Source organism: Plecotus auritus (genome assembly GCF_963455305.1).
Source record: "Plecotus auritus genome assembly, chromosome: 3".
NCBI classification, from domain to species: Eukaryota; Metazoa; Chordata; class Mammalia; order Chiroptera; family Vespertilionidae; genus Plecotus; species Plecotus auritus.
The window spans coordinates 98,282,273-98,304,333 of record NC_137772.1 but is presented as its reverse complement, the minus strand read 5'-3'; the positions used below and the strand labels follow the sequence as shown (position 1 = coordinate 98,304,333).

Here is a 22,061-nt window from a genome sequence, read left to right as displayed (position 1 = left end):
TGGTTCATCTCATAGTAAAATTGCTTAACATACAATGAATCCACAGCAGTCATATTTGTGTGCAAAAATTAAAATTAAAAGTTATCAAGACTGCATTATAAAATTTCCAAAAGCCTCCTAATATTGAAATAAAAAAGGGGGATAGTAGAATAATATCCTGTAAGGAGAAATATCCTGTAAGTAAATTACATCAAGAAATTTTTTACTTTGAAAATTATTTTTCATTTATAATGCTAATAGCAAGACACGCATGAAAACATACATGGTGTCAAAATAAGCCAAAGGGAAATTGTTTGGGCAAAAATGAAAAAGGATCCAAAGTCCAAACTTATAGGAAAGATTCCTTTATTAACCTTTGGTTGAGAATATATTTGTATATTTTCAGAAAACTCCACCAAGCCCATGTGGATTCCTGCAACAACAGATCCCAAAGAGGAGCTGACCAGATTGCTCCAGCCACAAAGACAAGAGGAGAAACAGTCCAGAGATGGAAGATGGTGAAGACGCCTTGCCATACTAGCAGTCAGCAGCTGTGCATCACTGCAGGTTGCCCAGGACCAAGCCACAGAAGATCAGACCTGCATTGCCACTGTTTGCCCACCATCCAGAACTAGCATATCATTGCTGTCATGTACACATAAGGAACTGTTGGACATTGAAACTGGAACTCAAAGAACTGTTGGCCTGGAAAGAAACTTACTACAGGCTGATTCATTTGCCTCTCAGCATGACCACTATTGCTTGTCTCATTTTTGTTCTCAAATGTTTATTTCTAGTTTGCAGATGCAAGATTTTTTAAGAAAAAGAAACAGGGGAGATGTTGAAAGCTGCCCATTGCCTTCACTAGCAGAGAGGTGTGGACAAGGAACCCAGAAGGCTGGTCAAACTTGAGGCTCTGGCAAGGGTCAGAGCCATACACCCACTGTCTGGGTGGAGACAAAAGGAGCTGAAGCAACTTCCAACTTTTAGTCTTATGTAAATCCTTGCTGATGGGCTATTATTGAGCTGTTACTGGAAATTGCCTGCCTAAGAGCTATAGGTGTATCCCAAACCTGAATAAAAGGGATCGCAAAGCCAGAGCAAAGTGGAGTCCTCTCTTGGGGTTCCACCTGGCCCCCAATTCCCAAATTAGTATTTTCTTGTCTTGTCTCTTTCATTTGTGTGTGGCCTCCTCTAGAACCCGAACCCTGAACCTGAACCCTGAACCACGTGGGACATGGGGGGACACTCACACTTATAAAATGCAAAATTTATATTAATAAAGAGAATGGGGCTACTTAAATATTTTAAGCTGGAGTGATGGAGGGAAGGTGTTATTTTATATTAGCCTCAGAACACATTATACTTCTGGTTGCTCCAAATTAAGAAAAAATTTATTTGTATAGGTAATTATTTATTGATAATAAATTTTAAAATAAATATGTCAGGGTTACCAATGAGATCAAAGAAGAAATTAAAAACATCCTGGAAACAAATGACAATGAAAACACAACAATCCAAAATCTATGGGGCACAATGAAAGCAGTCCTGAGAGGGAAATTCATAGCTCTTCAGGCCTACCTCAAAAAACAAGAAAAAATGATATTAAATCATCTAACTCTACAACTCCAAAAATTAGAAAGAAAGCAACAAGAAAAGCCCAGAGTGAGCAAAAGGAAGGCGATAATAAAGATCAGAGCAGAAATAAATGACATAGAGACCAAAAAAACAATACAAAAGATCAAAGAAACCAAGAATTGGTTCTTTGAAAGGATAAACAATTTGATAAACCTCTAGCCAGGCTCACCAAGAAGCAAAGAGAGAGGACCCAAATAAAATCAGACATGAAAGAGGCAAAATAACAACAGACCTCACAGAAATACAGAGGATTGTTAAAAAATACTATGAACAACTCTATTCTAACAAACTACACAACCTGGAGGAAATGGACATAATACTAGAAAAATACCACCTTCCAAATCTTAACCAGGAAGATTCTAAAAATCTCAATAGGCCAATAACTATGGAAGAAATTGAAGCAGTCATCAAAAATCTTCCAGCAAACAAAAGCCCAGGGCCAGATGGCTTCACAGGGGAGTTTTACCAAACATTCAAGGAAGAACTAAAACCTATCCTCCTCAGACTATTCCAAAAAATTCAAGAGGAAGGAATACTTCCAAGCTCATTCTATGAAGCCAGCATCACCCTAATACCAAAACAAGATAAAGACAACACAATGAAAGATAATTATAGGCCAATATCCCTCATGAACATAGATGCCAAAATCCTCAACAAAATTCTAGCAAATTGGATCCAACAGTACATCAGAAAGATCATACACCATGACAAAGCAGAATTTATCCCGGGGATTCAAGGATGGTACAATATCCACAAATCAATAAATGTGATAAATCACATAAACAAATTGAGGGATAAAAATCACATAGTCATATCAATTGACACAAAAATAGCATTTGACAAAATCCAACACCCTTTCTTGATAAAAACTCTCAGCAAGGTGGGAATAGAGGATAATATGTCAACATAATAAAAGCCATATATGATAAACCCACAGCCAGCATCACACTCAATGGACAAAAACTAAAACCATTTCCCCTAAGAACAGGAACAAGACTCTCACCACTCCTGTTTGACATAGTACTGCAAGTGCTAGCCATTGCTATCAGACAACAAGAAGAAATAAAATGCATCCAAATTGGAAAAGAAGAAGTAAAACTGTCCTTATTCGCAAATGACATGATACTGTACATAGAAAACCCTAAAGACTCCATCAAAAAAATTATCAGACTTAATAAATGAATTCAGCAATGTAGCAGGATACAAAATTAATGCCAAGAAGTCTATGGCATTTCTATACACCAATAGTGAACTTACAGAAAGAGAGACTAAAAAAGCAATCCCATTTACCATCGCACCAAAAAAAATTAAGATGCCTAGGAATAAACTTAACAAAGGAAGTAAAAGACCTATATGCGGAAAACTACACAACACTGAAAAAAGAGATAGAGGAAGACATAAACAGATGGAAGAACATACCATGTTCATGGATTTGTAGAATCAGCATCATCAAAATATCCATACTACCCAAAACAATCTATAGATTCAATGCAATCCCCATTAAAATACCAACTGCATATTGCACAGACATAGAACAAACTCTCCAAAAGTTCTACTGGAATAAAAAAAAGACCCCGAATAGCTACAGTAATCTTGAGAAAGAAGAACAAAGTAGGTGCGATCTCAATACCAGATATCAAGATGTATTACAAAGCCACTGTTCTCAAAACAGCCTGGTACTGGCACAAGAACAGACATATAGATCAATGGAATAGAATAGAGAACCCAGAAATTGACCCAAACCACTATGCCCAATTAATATTCAACAAAAGAGGCATGAATATACAATGGAGTCAAGACAGTCTCTTCAATAAATGATCTTGGGAAACATGCAAAAAAATGAAACTAGACCACCAACTTACACCATACACAAAAATTAACTCACAATGGATAAAGGACTTAAACATAAGATGGGAAACCATAAAAACACTAGAGGAATCCACCAGCAGCAAAATCTCAGACATATGCCAAAGGAATTTCCTCACTGATACTGCTCCTAGGGCAATGGAAGCTAAAGAGAAAATAAACAAATGGGACTACATCAAAATAAAAAGCTTTTGCACAGCAAAAGAAACCATCAACAAAACAACAAGAAAACCCACTGCATGGGAGAACATATTTGCCAATGTTATCACCAATAAGGGTTTTATCTCCAACATTTACAGGGAACTCATACAACTTAACAAAAGGAAGATAAACAATCCAATCAAAAAATGGGCAACAGACCTAAATAGAAACTTTTCAATAGAAGACAGAAGGAAGGCCAAGAGACATATGAAAACATGCTCAAAGTCACTATTCATCCAAGAGATGCAAATCAAAATGACAATGAGATACCATCTCACACCTATCAGAATGGCTATCATCAACAAATCAACAAACAAGTGCTGTCGAGGATGTGGAGAAAAAGGAAGCCTCATGTACTGCTGGTGGGAACGCAGACTGGTGCAGCCACTGTGGAGAACAGTATGGAGTTTCCTCAAAAAACTGAAAATGGAACTCCTATTTGACCCAGTGATCCCACTTCTAGGAATATATTCCAAGAAACTAGAAACACGAATCAGAAAGGATATATGCACCCCTATGTTCATAGCAGCACAATTTGCCATAGCTAAGATTCGGAAACAGCCTAAGTGCCCATCAGCAGATGAGTGGATTAAAAAACCGTGGTACATCTACACAATGGAATACTATGCTTCGGTAAAAAAGAAGGAGTTCTTACCATTTGCAACAGCATGGATGGAACTGGAGAACATCATGGGAAGTGAAATAAACTAGTCAGAGAAAGGTAAATATCACATGATCTCACTCATCTATGGAATATAATGAACAACATAAACTGATGAACAAAAACAGATCCAGAGACAGAGAAGCATCGATCAGATTGTCAAACCTCAGAGGGAAGGTACGGGAGGGTGAGAGTAAGGGGGAGTGATCAACAAAAGAACTTGTATGCATGCATATAAGCCTAACCAATGGACACAGACAACAGGGAGGTGAGGGCATGAGTAGGGGGTTGGTTAGGGGAGGTAATGGGGGGATGAGGACACATATATAATACCTTAATCAATAAAGAAATTAAAAATAAAATAAAAATGTCATCTTATAGGCTAAATAATGGTCCAGTTCAACTGAAATGGCAAGAGAAGCTTTATCCCAAAGTTCACATAACTTAAGCAGATGTGGCAGTACAAACTTCTGAGTAAGTGCTGTCTCCAGTGAACAATCTTTTGGTACAAAACAAATATATGCCGATGTTGTTAATTATAACGTTTTAATAGAAAAAAATTCTTAAGTAAAATTTGAGTGAAATTGCTTTTGTTTATCCAAGCCATGGCAGAGACCTGCAGAAAATGTTGCAAACCTTTGTTCTGGAAGTGTTTTGTCTTGGTGACCTGTTGATACCTTCTTCCTCTTGGCAATTTCACTGCTTCTTAGCCAGAGCTCACATCGCAAAGGTGCCCAATCCAAAGTGCTATGTGAACTTCAAAATGAAAACAAATGAGGAGTTCAGCCTAATACTCATTTCATGTTTCCTGCACACACACATCCACACACACACACAGGAGAGGAATATGATGCTGCCTGGTCAAAGGGTTGGTAGCAACTTCTATCCTTTGGATAGTTTCACAGTTTTGACTTGATGGACATTTAACTAAAAGTTGGCCATCTTTCTGTAGCCCCCCCCCCAACTACAAAAAGCATTGGGACCTTCTGTCTTTGAATTCAGCTCTTATCATCATTGAAGCCTCCATCCTAGCAACATACTCATTGGATCTTTCAATGCAATAATTTTTATTTAATCCATTTTAATAATAACATCCATTCCACATATATGGTTTAACATAGTATGCTCTTAAAATAAAATGCAAATACCTTGCCTTATTCTTCAAGATTGCGCTCGTGTCTACTATCCTGTCTCAATTTCATGTCTCACTAGCTCTTGCCAGCCTCCAAACATTTTTCCCCCACCATCTGTCCTCTGCTCTTGTTGTTCTTATATTTTGGAATGGTATCTTCATCAGTTAGATTCTTTTTTTAAATAGCACCTCCTCTGAGAGGTCATCCCAGTATCACCTCATCTTTCCTTTGTCATATTCACTCTACCATAATTGATCTTTTTTTCCCTGGTACATCTAACAGTCTTTAAATATCTTTCTTGTTGGTATTTTTTATTTGGGTATTATCTGTCTTTCTTCATCAAAACTTAAGCTCTGTGATGACAGAGATGTGTCTTGCTTACCACCATATTCCCAGTGCTTAGCACATAGTAGGTTTTTAATAAATATCGAATGAATGAATGAAAACTACCCCCGATGTTGACATAGTATGGAGAACATAAAGTATTGGGCTTAGAACTAATAATATAGAGCATAGAGTATACACAGTGGTAAATGAGAAAAAACCTAAGGGACTATGAACAGAGAGAAGCAAGTTGGGGAACCATTAAATAATTGGAAATAGAATTTTTAAAAAAATAGTGAAAGAAGTAGCCCTTCTAAACAAATAATGGATCGATTTAGAGACAGCCTACACCAGGGAAGTCTTACAGCATGTGGCAGGTCCCTAGCAATTGAGATAAAATTCCAAAAAAGGACTCATATGTTTGGAGAAAAATAAATAAATCTAGGCAGGACCATGGTCTATGGACCTATCCATGAGTCTATGGGGACTAAGCAAAAGTATTTATGGGACAAAGACCAAGTAAAATCCAGAAATATACCAGAGTTCCATTGTCCCCTCCCCCTACCACCACCTCTAAGATACAAAGGTCAGTGCTTGGTGCTAAAGATGAGAGTGACCCGAGCCTGTGGCCATAGATGAGGGTGAGAAGGCAGTCCCACATAAGGAAGGAAAACAGTCAGGGACTAAAAGAGGGGAGCAGACATTCGTCATCATGATGATGTCCAAAAGTACATTTGGGAGTAGAAAATACTATCTTCAAAGAACACATAGTACAATAGACTACAGCCCTACAACAAAGCATTCTCTATATGCCTCCTCCCACCACCCCACCCCCTCCCCACACAAACATATACATCTTCCTGCTCTCACACCTGTGCATCTGCTGTTTTCTATTCCTAGGAGTACCTTCTCCAACTTTTTATCTGGCAAACTCTCACTTGCTATTCAGAAGCCAACTTCAGTATCAACTCTATTGTAAGCCCAATATGCTTCTCTTCAATGCCTTTAATCTATTTCACCCACAATATCAAGGTCTGGATCAGTGACCTTGCATATCCTGGAGGATCTGCTCTGTTCTAGTAATCATGGTATGTATGCCTTCAATAAATTTTCATGATTGAGGGCAGCCAGGAGGGCCTTGCCAAGGCCCTGTCTCACCCAGTTCACGCTCTGTGCAGACAGGTTACATAGTCAGAAGCCAAAGCAGTTAGACCCATGCTGCACTCATGCCTCAGTCACTGGCTTTCATAGTAAGAATGGAATGGACAAGACTCACTGCCTGATGTGAGGCCAGACAAGGTGCCCAATATGTGAGAGTCTTTTTCTTTGGGGGCTCACATGAACCAACAACTGCTCTGGGAGGCACCAATGTTGGCTGAGTCTCTGCTAGTCTTCCTCCCTGCCTCTGAAGCTCAAGGTTCACCATCACCCTGACTCCATAACAGTGCTCTCCAGTTCTGATAGCCAGACATGTTGTCTGCCCTGTGGCTTCTCTCAGCCAGATAGTCATTTAGTCAATATGCACCATGGGAATGGAACACAGCACAGTGCTAGGTTTTGTGAAACTAGACAGAAAGGGAGGCTGTGAGGAGTCTTACTCTGTGGGGCTCCAGCTTTGCCAATTCCATCTGGGACTATCAACAATGGACCCAACTGAAGGTCCACAAAGATGCCTCATACATCAAAGGAGCCTTTCAGAGGTAGGGGAGAGGAAATAAACCAAATGATGAAAGGACTGAGGTACAAAGCCTTCTGAGTAGAGATATTACATAAATTTCCATAAGGCAAGGTTCCTCTTTCCCTCTGAGTTGTGCTCTGTGAAATATATAAATATCCAGTTGTCTCCTAAAAAGTGTACTTGTATGATATGTATGTGATAGATGTGTTGGTGATATTTTAGGTATGTGATGAGTATAGCCAATGGGAAAGCCTCACATTTTAGAGTCTGGGAGGTCTAGGTCTAAATCCCTGTTCTGCAAAAACAACTGTTCTGTGTGACTTCAGACAAATCAACCTGTCTCTGTGCCTAAGTTGTAGCAGCCGTAAAATGAATGACTTTGTTTACAAAATTGTTAGGAGGATCAAATCAAAGAATATATATAAAGTAATTAGCTACTACCTCACCCCTTGTAGGCATCAAGAATACTGTTTCTGAAATACATCCTATTGTATTTCTAAGGCCTATTGTCCCAAGCAAGCGTAAAGTTAACTCTATCTAGACCAAAGAATGTCCTAAAGTAGAAATGCATAAATAAATCAGTTTTTCCACAAGGCAGAAAAAGAAGGTGATCTGACATTTAGGGGAGCTCCTTCCACCCAGAAGGGAGTTGGAGGGAGGCAGGAACAGAGGAGAAAACAGGGCAGTGGTCAGACTGAAGGGAGTCTCCACTTCTCTTTGTCCACAACCTTTTGGTGAACCTTGAGAGGGGCAGTGATAGAAGATGGTTAACAACTCTCTATAGGTTTGAGAAACTACTAGAATACTGAAGTTAGGTTCCTTTCTCCTGAAAGCCTTTTCTTAGAAGATATGCATTGGAATCAAGAGCATCCAGCATGGCGTGGGAGCTCATAGAAAAGCACCAACTGAGGAACAGCACAGTAGCAGCCCCCACTACCCCCATCTCCCACAATGGAGGCAGGTGGGAAGAATGTGGCTGCAGGTTTCTCAGTCTCTCAGTGATGCTGAAAAGGCCAGAAGATCAGAAAGAAGACAGTCAGGAATAGGAGGCTACAGATGCAGAGACCTCTAGGCAGAGGCAGAGTTCCTGTCCGTAGATGTACACAGGAGCTCTCAGCAGACACCCATGCAGAATGCTCAGTACCAGAAAGGAGACAGCGGAGCTCAGGCAAGGCCAGCAAGAATGCAGGGACACCCCTGAGGCTTCTTCATCTCCACTATGATGTTAGACTCTGGCATCATTAGATGAAGGGAAAAAGAGCAAGAAGAAATCACAAAGGACCACAATTTTCCCAAAATAAGCTTTGCTAACATGAAAGAGGCTGTTTGAAGTCAGTCAGAATTGCATTAAATCAGAACATTAAAGCACCCTCTTCCTTCCTCATTCTCACTTCCACTACCAAATGAGAAATTAGTCCTTGGAAGACAATAAAAACAGTTGTAATTCTTTGCCAATCCAAATTGAGTATACTTCAATATGCTCTATTTGTTCAAGTTTTTAGTATTATTACTATTGTTTTTTATTGCTATATTTGGTCATTTTAGCCTGTAAATATGGCAGTTTCCAATGGTTCAAAGTAATAGATATTAATTGCTACTTTTTATGAAACCAAGATATGGATGGAAAAGGGGTTCCCTGCCCTCTGACCCAAAGGACACCGTACCTGACCTCAGGCAGGTCTGAGAGGTCAGGCAGTCTGTGCTTGGTGTATTCTCTTCCCAGAACACTTTTCTTTCTATAGCCATTTCCCCTTCCCACCATTTTTCCACCTGGATCACCCAATGCAGGCAGGAGGAAATCAAGCAGTGTGCTTATCAGCTTGAAGTAGTTTCTGACAAATAAAAAGGGTTGCTTCTTTATGCAGAAAAGCCTTCCCTAATAGTTGTAGTATGATCAGGCTGAATATTGGTTGAAAATATAAGGTAAGCCACTAACAATCTCATCCTCTGAGGGTGGTATCTCAGTGTTTCCAATTTTATTTTCTACAGGCTTGAAGTCTGTGAAACAGACAATATTCATTCAGGCTTTTCTTGGAATATAGTGCATATATATCAGAATATATCAGAATAGATGACTTTATGCTCCTTCTGGACTTGTGCCCTCTCTTCAGCTGGGAACAAGCTGACCCACAACTCCCTAGCTCCTCACGAGTCATAATGTCGTAGAGTTAGAGGCGGATTTGGAAGCCTTGTAGCCATGTCTCGGCCACACCTCCCGAGTCAGAATTGCTCACAAACCACCCTAAAACAATTATACTGTTTCAGCTCATGCACCTCCAGTAACAAGGAGCTCACTTCTACTTCCACTATTTGAGAATGTCCTCCTTATGTTAAATCACAGTGTGACAATGTGTGGAGATTGCTAGCCTGGGTTTCAGAATGGTGAGATAAAAGATCTCATCTAACTCTCCATATTGCTAGCTAGTATATGAATATGAACAAAGGCCTAAGCAATTTGTGGGAAGGATTAATTAAGGAACTCCTAGTATGTAGGATCCACTCAATTAATACAACACCTTAGTGTATTACACTATTATTGTAGTTCTACCTTCCAGGGTGACAAACAACAAATCCAATAGTCTCTTCCACTTTAAATATTTGAAGACAGCTGTCACATGCCTCTGAGTCAAATGTCTCAGTTCTTTCAGTTGCATCCATAAATTTTAGAATTCCATTCTTTCACCTCCAATCCTTCCAGAGGTTTCTACGCTTCCAGGAGTTCTCTCCAATCCAAGACTGCCCGCCTCAGTGTTGGGCAGGACAGTTCTGAGGTCCAGTTCTTTTGTGAATCAGAGGAAACTTTCTGTCTGCTTCCCATCTCTTCAGAGCCCACTCTACTCTTCTTTGAGTTTCTCTCCCCCAGTGCATTCCTGTCCTTCCTCTATTGTTAGCGAGAATAAGGCAACTTTTGATTAATGGTAGGTGTATCCATCAATGGGTGCAGACCTGGAGGCAGTGTAATGTAGACTATGGCAAGATGCTTAGGAACTGACTTTAATGAGTGGCCAGTGGAAACCTATAAATGCCTGTAATTGGGGGGACTGGGATTATCATCAGATAGAACCACCAAAATGACCCTCCTGAGTATGTCTTTAGATTGCATGTAGATCTAACTTGCATATAATTTCCTCCTGAATAAGACTGTATAGATACCTGAGCTAACCTTATTTCTCATCTTTGTAGATGTGCGAAGCTCGGTTTTTGTGGCAGGCTAAGTTTGTGAACAGCATCTGAGAAAGTTGAGTACACTCAAGAAGAGGCACATAGCTCCATGGAAGATCCCAGCCTCAACTTCTGACCTGGGACCATGCTGGGGACCTCCGGCATAGTGCTGACCATGTTGCTGCAGGAGACCTTAGGCTCCTCACCAAAGAAACACTGGGATCTTCCCATTCTGAGCAGGACTGAGAGGACAGCTTTGCAGGAACAGGAGGAGTTGTCTGAAGTTGTCACACATCTTCACACACCTCCCTGACTTAAATAGCACCATGAAAATGCGGGCAACTCTCTCTGTGTATGTATGTGCTTCATTGTAAGCAAAAGTGCAACATTTGATCTCTGTCTCAAGACAATGGATTGTTAACTGTAGTACAATTTTGATGCCTTTGCATGACTCTTTGAAATGCTAACTGCGGCTGTGGTCAAATTTCACCACAGTTTGAAGGCCTGCTTTAAGGAGATCCATCTAAGGCTTATATAGGTAAGTCTATAGTGCTCTTATTCTCCATTATAGTCCTTAGTACCAAGTGTAAGTTAAGAGAGTTTTACCAAGGCTTCTAACTCCCCAGCTTTTCCCTGCCTCAGAGCCTTTGTACTTGTCAGTTCCTCTTTCTAGAATGTTCTTCCCTCACCTCAGAACTTTCTTTTTAGAATATTCTTTCCCTCAGTTCTTCCAACATTCTCAGAAAAGCATTTCTTGACCAACTTATACAAAGTAACCCTCACTTCCCAGTTTCTTTCTGTCCTATAATCTTGTTTAGTTATTTATATGTTTTATTTACTTTAGAGAGAGAAGGACAAAGAGGGAAAGAGAGAATGGAACATTGATGTGAGAGAGAAATTGATTGGTTGCCTTCTGCATTCTCCCTACTGGGAATGGATCCTGCAACCTGGGCATAGGCCCCTACTGAGAATGGAACTCATGACCTTTAAGTGCATGGGAGATGCTCAGCCAACTGAGCCACACCAGCCAGGATCCTAGTATCTTCTTTAATTCCTCATGGCACTCCTACAATCTGAAATCAGCTTGTTTATTTGTTAATTTTTTACTTCCCTGACTAGATTTTTAGCCCCTCAAAAGTGGAAGCCTTGTCTGTTTTTTACCCCAGTGTCTTGTACATATAAGGCACTCAATAAATATTAAATGAATGAATGCTACTATCAGTCTTTTAAGATTCTTAATAGGAAAAAAAAAAAACTTTCATGAATTCCAAGTAGGAAGAAGACAGAAAATAAAGCAGAAAATGGAAGAATTGTTAACTGACACATTAGCTTGAGATTGAAATGACCAGAAAAGTGAAAATATGAATGTTTAATTATAAAGGCAGTTTTCAACTAGGAGCAGTATTATGTCCTCCAGAAGCAGATGGAGTCTAAAATGCCAAGGATAGTTACTTCACATCCCATCAAGACCTGTGCCCAGTTCCTTGCTGAAGGACAGCATGATTTTTCAATCCCTCCCAAGAGCCCTTCAATCAGAAACATTTCAAATCAAAGCACAGAAAAAGTCAGGAAATCCTTGCCATGTACAGCATCTGGGCAGAAATAAGAACATCTGTTCTCAGCATGAACCCTATTAGCTTCATGATTTGGCTTTCAACAACAACACAAAAGTACAATTATGATACATGGGTGTAACTGGTGGCAAGGTAGCAACCCGTGCTCTGCAGCAGGTGGCATGCTCCTGGCAGACACAGCTGCCGTGGAGGAACGTCCACATGCTGAGGGACAAGAGACATGCCAGCAGCAACAGCTCTGGCACCTGGGGTCAGATACAAGCTTCCAGAGGCAGAGGCCCTCTGGGGACTGGGAGAAAGAGACAAAAGAGGAAGAGTGGAGCAAGGAGCAAGGAGCAGATAGATGAGGAGGATGAGAAGAGAGAGGAGATAGGGAGAGAGAGGGGATGGGAGGCATGAAAAAGCAGCCAGATAGACCTGAGCCACACAAAAGGGCATGGGGGTGAGGGGAGAGAGCACACACAGAGAGAAAGGTCACTCTGCCTGACAAATAAATGGAGCAGCAGTGTCCCACCACAGCAACACCACCTTCTAGATGTGTGGCCTCAGGCAGGTTGCCTAACCATTTTGTGCCTTGGTTTCCTCAACCCATAAGAGCTAAAAACAATGGCACCTCCTGCAGAGGGTCAATGTGAGGGTTAAGATAGTTAATGCATATAAAGGGCTCAGAGTAGCATTTGACTCTTGACTCAGTTGTGGCTCTCAGAAAATGTCAGCTGCCATTGGTATTATTATTATTACTACTATTATTATCAGCATTATTTATAAGATAGTAGTTATTCCTTACAGCATAACGAGCTAAGTAGTGCTACTATTATCAAGTCAAGAAGCAAGAGTGTGGAAATAAAGGGCTCAGTCTCAGCTCTGTCTCTAGAACCTGTGTTTCTTAACTATTTTGCAGGACTCTAATGCCTCCTTAAGAATACCCCTGGAGCTTATTGCTGCTCAAGTGATAACAAGCCAGAAGCACTGCAAACTATAGCTATGCCTTGACTTGTTATGTGGAAGGCCAGGAGCAGACTCTTTTCTATGTAGTGCAGATGGCACCATCTGCACCTAAGGAAACAGGATTGAAGTCAGACACGAGTTCAAATCCTAGCTCCACACTCAAGACCAGTGAGCATGCTGAGACGAATGACCTCATGGCTGAGCTCTCTACTGGAAACAGAGAATAAATCTATGATGAGGATTAAACAGGACCATGTAGAGACCTCACTGTGTCTGGCACTCAGCACAAACAGTAGCTCTTCACATCATTAAAAGACAATATGTTCCCAGTGAACACTGAGAAGCACTGGGGTGATAGGAAAGGAGACAGAAAGGTAAAGTGGCAAGGAGAAAGGGAAGCATTTGGCAGATGGCAGACCTGGGAGCAAGAACCAGAGAGGCCAGGGATGAGGATGGAAGTTGTGAGCAGTGGCAAAGGGAGAAACCGATAATAGCTGGGCTGCTTGGGATCCAGAAACCCCCATTCACCTCAGCACTTCAGCTCTGAGAAAGCCTCTCAGAATCACAGCAATGATGTTCCTGAGAGCCAAACAAATAACACATTTCATTATGTGCAAAATAATCTATATAAAAGGTCCAAGATTTATATAGATTAGAATATCTTTTAAAATGACTTCTTATCAAGTTGTCAACATTTTATAAAAGGCATGTAAAGGGGGGTATGTTTTTAATATATAATAATAAAAGTGTAATATGCTAATTAGACCTGACGTCTTTCCAGATGTCTTTCCAGACAACCTTCCAGATAAAGCCAGGCCTGCGAGGGAAGCCCTGGTCCCAGGTGCCTGCCGGCAGCCAAAGGGAAGCCTGGGTCCCAGATGCCAGAGGGAAGCTGGTGCCTGCAGCCGGGGGAAGGAAAGCCTACTCTTGCAAGAATTTTGTGCATTGGGCCTCTAGCATAAAAATAAAAATAAACAGACTATGCAAAGGGTTCATACTCAATGACTCTAATAAAACTGAGGAGCTGATGTTTATATTTCTTGAAGTCCCTTCTCTTGGAAGATGCCCTCCTGGCATATGAAAATCTGTTTAATCTTGAGCAAATTGCCTAACCTCTCTGAGCCTCAACATTTTCATGTGCAAAGAAATATAATAATAGAACCTTCCTCATAGATAATTGTAAGAATTAACAGAGATGATGCATATGAACAGGTCAGCACAATGTCTAGCACATAGAACTCGATCAATGTGAGCTAATGTTATTATTTCTATTTGACTTATTTACTTGGCAATTGCAATAGACAAAGTGTGCAATATGGCTTAAGAGCCATACAAATCTGATGTCTGGAAATTATCCAAGGAAAGTCGTCAAAAATATTAACTCCTCCCTCTGCCTCTCGCCTTGTGATCAAGTCCTCTCAACTCCATGTTGTAAGGACCTCTCTCCTCCACTCTGACCCTTCCTTGCTTGTTTTTTTCCTTTCTCACGGGATCCACCTCAGCCAACCACACGGGCATCCTCTGAGTTTCCTGCTACTAATCCTCTTAATCTATACTTCATACAGAAGCTTCATAGTCCATCTTTGAAGTCTTAGCTTGTATTAAAATTTGATTCATACACATTTTTTTCAGTCTACTATATAATATAACCACATTTGCTTTCATTAAAGAAAATTATTTAGTCTGGCCAGTGTTGCTCAATGGTTGAGCATTGACCTATGAACCAGGAAGTCATGGTTAGATTCCCCATCAGGGCACATGCCAGGGTTGTAGACTCTATCCCTGATAAGGGGTGCACAGGAGGCAGCCGATAAATGATCCACTCTCATCATTGATGTTTTTATTTCTATCTCCCTTTACCTTCCTCTCTGAAATAAATAAAAAATGTATTTTTAAAAAAACAGAAAATTATTTAAATGACTTACTATTGGTTAAATTGACACTCCTGAAAATTTCCAAAGCTTCTCTAGCTTCCTCGTTACTAGGGGCTCAGCAAATGGTTGCAGACTTGAAGCACAAATGTAAAGAAAATGGGTAAGCAAAAACACTAGAAATTAGTATGCAAATGTGACAATAATTGACAAATTAGAAAAGTGGGATTATGGCTGTATATTTTACTCAATTTCCCAAGTATTAGGACAAATGTTTTCTCTGATTGTGATCACTGAAAATGTATTGTATATATAGGAAGGGCGTGGAAGTATTGCCCAGATACCACACAGCATTGTGTGTTGTGGTAGTGGCTTGTGAGTGCTGTTTGCAGAGCCCATGGCTATTCCTGGTCAATGTTTCTCCACCAGGAAAGAACAGGTGCCCAAAGTCTGACAGATTGTGTGCCACCCAAGTGTATAACATTAAAGAACAATGACTCCTGAAGTCAGGAGAAGAGACAACTGTGCCAGTCTCAGTGTGCAGCAACAGCCACAGCTACACCTCCAGCCTGAACCAAAGGGAAGAAATGTGGGCTTCGGCTCCCCTGCTTTACATGTCTCAGGACTGGTGCTCTCCTCACTTATACGAAAGGAAGTCCACTACTACCTGCTTACGCAAAGCAGCGGCCTGGCTCATCCATGATTCTCCAGCAGCTTTAGCGCATGAAATGACATTCCCAGGGTTTGCTGCCAAGAAGCTGATTTGTCCTGTGTCCCCTCTTGCCCATAGTGAGGAAAGAAAGCATCAGGTTTGTGGGGTCCAATGTTGCAAGCTGTGATTTATTTGCTCTTAGCAACCAATATCATGGCTTCGGCTCCGTGATATCTGTGAGCCAAACATTCTCATCAAACATGTTTTTTATTCAACTGTGTGCCCTCAGGGTGCTGCAGGCTTGTTTGGCCGCCTGCTGAAGACTGACAGCTCACACTGCACCCTCGACCCACAAGAGGCCTCTGGTCAGCTATTCACAGCCTGCTCTGTATCTGGCTTTTGTAGCTCCTCATCACTGGGCAAAGGCATCTCACAAACATCTTCATCATCACTCTGCTTCTCAGGGCCCCACTACTTAAACGAAGATGCTTTTCCTTTTCTTGAAAACACTGTTTTCCTCTTTTACCTGTTTTGTTTCCTGTTTGCAGTTTAAGAGCCAGCAAGGCAGATGGATGTGAGAAGCCACCTAACAGAGCAAGAAAACCCATCCCAGGCCCTCACTTAATGGAGCCTGTGGCGGGGCCAGACTCATGAAGATGACTGTGAACATTGGGCCTCAGCACAAGAGCCTGGCAACTGGAATGCTCAGTTCACGCAGTGAAGCCCAGGACCCAGCTATTAAAGTCAATGAAAATGAGAAGCCAAGAATCTTCCTGAATTATGTTAGACCCTTTTCAGGATCCAGGGCCCTAAGTCTCTTCTTCAGGTTTCTACAATAAATAAATAAATAACAAGCCATTAAAAACATAATAAAACAGAAAGATGATTTAGAGGGCAGGTGTTGAAGTTACATGGATAGACATGAATTTATATCCCAAGTCTTGCATTAACTAGCTGAGGAGTCCTGAACAACTAACCTCATCTCTCTGAGCTTTAGTTTTCTCATCTGAAAAAAAAAAAAAAAAAAAAATGAGGCTGATTGTGCAAATTTCACAGTGATAGTAAGGATTAAATGAGAGTTCATGCAAACTTATAGCCTAATACCTGATACTTAATATGTGCTTAATGAATATTCAATGTCATTAGTATTTGTGCCATTGTTTCAAAATTATTAGTCAAGAAATGCACAAGGATGGGACATATTTCAGATCATTTTTTTGCCTCCCAGCTTTTGGCTTATATAATTACTTGCATAAAAAGAGCCCTTATCCTTTCCCCATCTTCCCTCCCCCACTCCCAACCCCTGTGTCTATTCTCATTCATGAGTCCTGCAGCTCCATATACTTGATCCTTTGGACATGTATGCTTTTGTCCTTTGCTCTTCCCTAGACAGTTCCTCAAGGGCATGGACTGTCCTTTCCTTAGCTCAGTAGCCTTTCTAGTGTCTGAGATGCTGCTTCCCACATACTAGGTCCTCAACACTGCTGTTGAGTGGAATTCTTACTTTAACTCTGGCAACATGAAAAAATGAATTATTGATTTCATGGGCTGAGATCTTTGAAGATTTTCAAAGTCTCAGAATCACTATACAGTCAGAAAAGTTCAAAGAATGAATTCATCGACTGGCTTATTCTGCTCTCAAAAGTCATTTACACTTCAGTCAGGAGAGGCCAGGGGAAATGCTGAGGGTTCTGTCTCTTCACAGACTGTCTATTACTGGGGGAGAGAAACATCCCCTGGTCTGTACTTTAGAATATATGAACACCATGAGCAAAAAATCTGCCCTTTCTATGGCCCATAGTGCCCTCGATTCTTGGTCTGTACAGCAAGGCGCTATGTGTCATTGCTGGTCTGTACCACCTGGCCTGGTGTGGGGAAGCTTAGGGACCCATTCTAGGGCCTCACTCTCCTTTCTGCACTAAGAGGTTTGGGATACTTGTCTACCCAGGGGCCGAAACCTACAAAGCTTAAGTTAACATCTCCTGGGAGGTTTCACTCACTATGTTCGCTGCCTCCTTCCAGATTCTCTTCTTTCCTAATGTAACCAGTTATGATTTACTCTTAGGTTTTTAGGGTGGATTTGGTGCTACCTGGATGTTAAGTATTGTCATTAATATCAATTAATTATGATGCAAAGTCCTAATACCTGCTCATGCGTACACACACACACACACACACACACACACACAAATAAGAAAATTCTGAATGCAGTACATTAATTGAGAAAGCCACATTATATACAGATTTTTTGAAAGAGCCTTTTATTGCACTGACTTAAAATTTTATAGCCTTTTCTGGGCTTCCACATAAAACCCACATGGTAAGGCTATTGTGCCAAACCAGCCAGAAGATAGGGAGATAAAGAGAGTCATAGATCAGAGCCCATGAGGTAGAAATGGAAAACTCCAGAGTGCTCTAATGGCATTGGTGACAGGCAGCCCATTGTAGACAGAGAAGCTATCAGTCATCTATTGCTAAATAAGGAGGATTTCTTCCCCTCCAGGCCATATAAAACTAATTCTTTACAAGTTTTTCTGAGATTCACATAAAAAAACACATCAAGTTTGTGAACAATAAAATGGCAATAAATACATATTTATCAACAATTGAATCTAAAAATAAATGAACAAGGAATCTAATGAATAAAATAAACTGATGAATAAAATAGAACCAGAGGCATGGAAACATGGAACAGACTGATGAACCTCAGAGGGAAGCGGGGAAGGGAGCTGAGGTGAGTCAACCAAAGATCTTAATATGCATATATACCAGGTGTACCAGCTAATAATTAGGATTTTATAATCAAAGAAAACACGATAATTTCAAGAGAAACATCAAAAGTGTTTTATTCAAAGTAATGTCCATCACTAGCTACACATTTCCCCATCTTTCAGGTAATTTGTGGATACCGTCCCAATAGAACTTTTCTTGTTTTGAGGCAAACCATTCAGAGACCCAATTTTCCACTTCTTTGTATGTTTTGAAGTGCTGCTCAGAAGTGCATGTGCCATTGATCAGAACAAGTGGTAATCTGAAGGGACAAGGTCTGGTGAATACGGCGGGTGGGTTAATACTTCCCAGGCAAGATCTTTTAACATGTCTTTAACTGGTTTTGAAGTGTATGATGGTGCATCATCTTGAAGCAAAATTACTTTGCCGTGTTTTCTGGCCCATTCTGGTGGTTTTATGATCAAAGCGTGGTTCAAATTGATTATTTGTTGCCAGTAGTGGTCAGTATTAATGGTTTCACCTGGTTTTAGAAGCTCATAATACACCACACCTTCCTGATCCCACCAAACGCAGAGCATTGTCTTCTTTCCAAAGTGATTTGGCCTTACAGTCAATGTTGATGATTGACCTGGACCAACCCATGATTTTGTGCATTTGGGATTCTCAAAATAAATCCACTTTTCATCGCCAGTCACAATTCGATGCAAAAAAGACTTTCTTTCATGCCATTGAAGCAACATTTTACTGGTGACTTTTCGGTTTTCCATGTGTCTTTTGTTCAGTTGATGTGGCACCCATTTTCCTTCCTTTAAAATCTTTCCCATTGCTTGTAAATGACCAGAAATTGTTTGCTGAGCAACATTTAATCTTTCTGCAAGTTGTTTTTGAGTTTGACACACATCTTCATCCAATAATGCTTGTAACTTTTTCAGTTGACCTGGACATTGTTTTTCACATCAAAATCATCACTTTAAAAGTGTTTAAGCTGGTGTTCACAAGTATCTTGAGATGGAGCATGTTCAACATAAGCTTCCAAAGTATAAAATAACTTTCAGCAGCACTTTTCTTCAAAATAAAGTAATGAATTAAAACTTCCCACAAATGCTCTCTTTTTTTGGCATGAAATTTGACATTTTTAAGCGTAAAAATATCTGATGTTAACACCTTCAGCAAATTTGACAAATAAAGTTTTGAAGCTTGTTGTCAATACAACAAAATAGCATACATATCAAATTGCATATATATCAACATATGTGTAACTCCATCTATTGAAAAAAAATCTGCATTATTAACGTTCACCTGGTACTTTACCTGTGGACACAGACAATAGATGGTGAAGGCCTGGGGTGGGGCTGGAAATGAGTGTAGGGAGGGAATGGGGGATAAAAGGGGGACATATGTAATACTCTCAACAATTTTTTGTAAAACCATCAAGTGACACCTCCAAAATGAATTCTTGCAGAACTTATAAGCAAACTAGAAGCTAGTCTCAGAGCTTCTCAGAAGTAAGTGCAAAGCCAAGAGCTGGGGACTTAAACAGCTGTGGATCAGACCCTGGTGCTGGAAATGAACAATCTGCCCCTCAAGCTCTACACTGGGAGGGACCCAAGTTCACAGAAAGGGCAGTGCTGCCCAGCCAAACAGCCCAGGAAGTTTGCTCTCAATTATCCACCCCATATGTAATTTCAGGAAAACTTATTCTGTAAATTGCAGATTTTTTGACACTTAACTCAGGAAAAATGAGTTGTCCAACAGTGATTTCATGCCCAAATAAACCTGTAATCTTTATCCTTAGCCTTTTCTTCCCCTTCTTACCAAAGAAAAAGGATACAGACATTTTTCGAAGAGAAAGTAAACTCCCAAAGATGAAAGATTTAAGTTTTTAAGTTTCCTTAATGCTGAAACTAAGAAGAGGTTCTCAAGTTGGCAAAACACTTCCCTCCCACATGCCTATTAAATCACCACCAGATCCAAAGGCTCTGACTCAGAGAATGTGTAAGCCTAAGCCTTGTCCCATAAACAGTGTTTCCAAGACCCATGTTCTAGATTCCTTGCAGTGCAGTGCAACTCAGGGTCGGGGCAAATAAGGTAAGGAGACCATTCCAGTTCAAATTCTGAAGCTGTTTTGTTTTGTTTTTGTTTTTGTTTTCTATTGCAGTTTAAGTAGAAGTCAAAAGGACTGTTCTTACTATTGTCTCAAACTAAACTGCTGACAACTAAGAAGTATGAACACTTGGCAGAATTTCAAACTCCAACAATAAGCAAACTGTATGATACAATTTTGTGTTGCTTTTATATAGCTTTTCTTTTTCTACCTTGTGATATTCTAGAAACATATGGGTACTTTGTCCATGCCCCCTTCCGGGACTTCAGGAGCCACCCTGGTGGCCCTCATGGAAGCCTGCTGAGGCTGGGATATCCCAAGGGAAACAAAGGCTCTCAACATAGGGGAGCACTGACAGGCCATGGATCTTGCCCAGGAACAGATGTCCTCCTTCCTCTGGGATAAGTCCACTGCTAACCTGCCCGCTACAGGAATTGTGATTGGAACAAATTATCAAGACTGTCATGAGAGTCAAGGCTGACTCTGTGAATAAAAGGCACTAAATAGATTTGAGAAGGGTTGTCTCCCTTCTTCTCTTTAATCCCAACTTTTCTCCCAATGTCTAGGATTGACATTGTTTGCTTCCACATGTGTTTACTAATTCACTCAACATCACATCCTCCTCCCGCAATTCCCTGGTCTGTTTTCCCCGTGACCCAGAGCTTTCCCATCCTTCTTCTTCCACAAAAACCCCTTACTGTGTGTACCATTTCCTTTTGGTTCTGTTATCACTCAATGGAAGCCAAGTTATCTAATAAAATAACTTCTGCTAATGTGCTTAGTCTCCCAGGGAACATATGCATTTATCAGTTTCTGGAGAAGATGTGTTAACCCAAGAAGTGATTTTAAGTGTGAAAGATCAGGGTTTGGTATTTTGAGAGGACATGAATTATTTAGCGGTAAAGAAGGAGTTAATCAGCTTAAGTGATAGGGAAAGGTAGGGGTAGAGTTGGCCTCAAGCACAGGTGGAGAGAAACTCTGCCAGAACCTCACTGACACTCATCACAGCTTTTGCCTATGCATGGGCCTAGTTTTTATCAGCTTCTCTACTTGGCAGGGACCATGCCCCCAGTAGGTCTAGGACCATGTGTCCTTATAGCTCCTATTAAGGGAAATAGCTTATATCTTAGAGTTTCAGGGAAAAACTCTAATTGGCTCAGTTCAAATCACACGCTAATCCGGGGGCCAGTTACTGTGGCCAGGAGATTTGGCCAGTGTTCTCATTTTCTAGTGCCATACTGAATAGCTTTAAACAGCACACAAATATCTTACTAGAGGCCTGGTGCATGAAATTCGTGCATGGAGGGGGGTGTCCCTCAGTCCGGCCTGCACCCTCTCCAATCTGAGACCCCTCGAAGGATGTCTGATCGCCCATTTAGGCCCAATCCCACCAGGCAGTGGGACATCCCTCTCACAATCCAGGACTGCTGGCTCCCAACCGCTCACCTACCTACCTGCCTGATTGCCCTTAACCACTTCTGCCTGCCAGACTGATCTCCCCTTAACCATGCCCCTGCCAGCCTGATCAACACCTAACTGT

General features: G+C 40.8%; 2 long non-coding RNA genes across 2 annotated transcripts in view; both read left to right on the top strand.

Moving 5' to 3' along the window:
- The window catches only part of LOC308245188, a 37,669-nt gene extending 36,536 nt beyond the window's left edge, over window positions 1–1,133 (top strand). The window contains exon 3 of the long non-coding RNA XR_013960222.1: window positions 386–1,133. This is a non-coding gene — a long non-coding RNA (uncharacterized lncRNA). The remainder of the gene's footprint in view (window positions 1–385) is intronic.
- A 3,760-nt stretch (window positions 1,134–4,893) lies between these two features.
- LOC308245189 lies at window positions 4,894–15,035 on the top strand. Its single transcript, XR_013960225.1, has 3 exons — window positions 4,894–6,890; window positions 10,664–11,180; window positions 13,946–15,035. It is a non-coding gene; the product is annotated as an uncharacterized lncRNA (long non-coding RNA).
- The last annotated feature ends 7,026 nt before the right edge of the window (window positions 15,036–22,061 follow it).